General features: G+C 40.6%; 1 protein-coding gene across 1 annotated transcript in view; it reads left to right on the top strand.

Annotated features, from left to right (window-relative positions):
* Positions 1–3,080, top strand: part of LOC119408198 — a 60,692-nt gene that overhangs the window by 55,943 nt on the left and 1,669 nt on the right. The gene's annotated exons all lie outside the window — the stretch shown is intronic.

Genomic DNA, 3,080 nt, shown 5'->3' with positions numbered 1-3,080 from the left:
TTAAAAACACTTGTCTTTCATTGGTGGGATGAAATATGCTAATTTTTTGGGACAGGCATTTTGGGTTTTCATGAGCTGTATGCCATAATCATCAGTATTAAAACAATTAAAGACCTGAAATATTTCAGTTGGTGTGCAATGAATCTGAAATATATGAAAGTTTCATTTTTATCATTACATCATGGAAAATAATGACCTTTAAAACAATATGCTAATTTTTTGAGAAGGACCTGTATATATGTATGTTTATGTATATATATATATATATTTATATACGTACATACATACATCAGGGATGAAGAAGGGGAATTTAATATATTGGTGTCGCATACAAAACAGTCCGTCGCTGGGCAGTTTATTGTGTGACACCGCGTATGTGGTCTTGAAAATTTGAGCTTTGCACGGACATGCCCTGGGGGGTACGCTTGTACCTCCGCATACGTACGTGCGTACCTCTGCGTGTGGACGTACGCAGGAGTATACTGGGGGCTCTGAGACAGCTGAGGAAGTTGACCAGTAAACAGAAATACCTGCTCCAGTTGCAGAAATCTTATAGAAACTGACAATTATCTGCAGTGACTGCTTTAAAAGGTTGAACAAGAAAATGTGAAGTTAAAGGAAACATCCTTTGTCCCAAAGCCAGTTCATCATTATTATTTTTGGTTACTTTATTTTTCTTTCAATATAAATTGATTGTAACTATTTTCACATTATTGAACAACCAAAATCGGATTTTGTTTTTTAATGTAATAGCTAGGTATTAAAAAACAAACATTTAGCCCTCCCCAGTACCCATTTATGTTGCTTTTATTTTGCAATGTAACCAGAAATTCTGTGTTAAAAGAGGCAGAAAGAGAAGTTATGGAGACGCCACTAATGTTGAACCGGTTAACACCATATACATAACATGTCTATGGTTAACACAAACGGCTTATTTTTTCCGTTCAGCTTTTTTTTTTTGTCCAATCAGATGTGGCCCTCTAGACATTCCCATTTTTATGTCGTCCAATCAGATGTGGCCCTCCAGACACGCCCGTTTTCTATCGTCCAATCAGATGTGGCCCCCGGATACGCCTCGTCTAATCAGATGCCCCCCCCCCAGATACGCCTTCCGAATTTGTTTGCAGAGATACCTACTTCACACAAACACTGCATGCTGCTGGAAGCTGGAGAGTTGGCGGTAACCAGGAAAATCTGGAGTGGACTTTTAGTGGTTTGAGTATTCTCCTTCTAATCAAGTGGAATGGATTTGCTCATTAAGAAAGAAACAGCGCCGACTGAACTAATGTTTATAGTAAAAGTTTGTGTGTGTGTGTGTGTGTGGGGGGGGGGGGGTGTTTCCAAATGAACATTTTTTAATGTGGGGGGCCATTTGTGAACAGCAGTCTTCAGCTCTTTCCACAGATTCTGGATTGGATTCAGGTCTGGACTTTGACTTGGCCATTCCACCACCTGGATATGTTTATTTGTGAACCATTCCATTGTAGATGTGTCTTTATGTTTTGGATCATTGTCTTGTTGAAGATAAATCTCTGTCCCAGTCTCCGGTCTCTTGCAGACTCAAACAGGTTTTCTTCCAGAATGTTCCTGTATTTGGCCCCATCCATCTTCCCATCAATTCTGACCATCTTCCCTGTCCCTGCTGACGAAAAGCAGGCCCAAACCATTATGCTGCCACCACCATGCTTGACAATGGGGATGGTGTGTTCAGGGTGATGAGCTGTGTTGCTTTTACACCAAACATATCGTTTTGCATTGTGGCCAAACAGTTTGATTTTGGTTTCATGTGACCAGAGCACCTTCTTCCACATGTTTGGTGTCTCCCAGGTGCTTGTGACAAACTTTAAACAACACTTTTTATGGATATCTTTGAGAAATGGCTTTCTTCTTGCCACTCTTCCATAAAGGCCAGATTTGTGCAGTGTATGACTGATTGTTGTCCTATGGACAGACTCTCCCACCTCAGCTGTAGATCTCTGCAGTTCATCCAGAGTGATCATGGGCCTCTTGGCTGCATCTCTGATCAGTCTTCTCCTTGTTCCAGATGAAAGTTTAGAGGGACGGCCGGGTCTTGGTAGATTTGCAGTGGTCTCATACTCCTTCCATTTCAATATGATTGCTTGCACAGTGCTCCTTGGGATGTTTAAAGCTTGGGAAATCTTTTTGTATCCAAATCCGGCTTTAAACTTCTCCACAAAAGTACCTCGGCCCTGCCTGGTGTGTTCCTTGGTCTTCATGATGCTCTCTGCGCTTTGAACAGAACCCTGAGATGATCACAGAGCAGGTGCACTTATACGGAGACTTGATTACACACAGGTGGATTCTATTTATCATCATCAGTCATTTGGGACAACATTGGATCATTCATAGATCCTCACTGAACTTCTGGACTGAGTTTGCAGCACTGACAGTAAAGGGGTCCAATAATATTGCACGCCTACTTTTCAGTTTTTTATTTGTTAAAAAAGTTTGACACATCCAATAAATTTCATTCCACTTCACGATTGTGTCCCACTTGTTGTTGATTTTTCACAAAAAAATTAAATTTTATATCTTTATGTTTGAAGCCTGAAATGTGGCAAAAGGTTGAAAAGTTCAAGGGGGCAGAATACTTTCACAAGGCACTGTATATGTGTGTATATATATATATATATAAATATATATCAGAATAAATCAGAATAAACTTTATTGGAATTGCACCGAGGTACAACGCGAATATGTACGTACAGTCGTCCAAAAGATGGGCGGAGTGCACGAAGCTGCAACTACAGGAGAGCGCAGCCATTTTATCCTTATCAGATAATAATCTTAGATAGAAAAAGGGGGAGAAACATGAGGGTAGATAGTGGTATTACAAAAAAAGATCTTTCACATCTTGTCCATCAGGACACGATTTGAGACATCAGAAAACTCTACCAGCGGCTCAATTAAAACATGATCACATTTGCATTTGACATCGAGGTGTTGAGATTTGTCCATGAGCTTTTTTTCAGATCAGCCACAGTTTCTGAAGATGTTGTTTTCAACCAGCAGTTCTGATAAGCTTGCACAGAAAGTCTTGGGGGGGGGGGGGGGGGGGG

Source organism: Nematolebias whitei, chromosome 3 (genome assembly GCF_014905685.2).
Source record: "Nematolebias whitei isolate Nwh7 chromosome 3, NemWhi1, whole genome shotgun sequence".
In the NCBI taxonomy this organism is placed as follows: Eukaryota; Metazoa; Chordata; class Actinopteri; order Cyprinodontiformes; family Rivulidae; genus Nematolebias; species Nematolebias whitei.
Note: the sequence above shows the minus strand (reverse complement) of the source record. Positions and strands in the feature narration are given on the sequence as shown.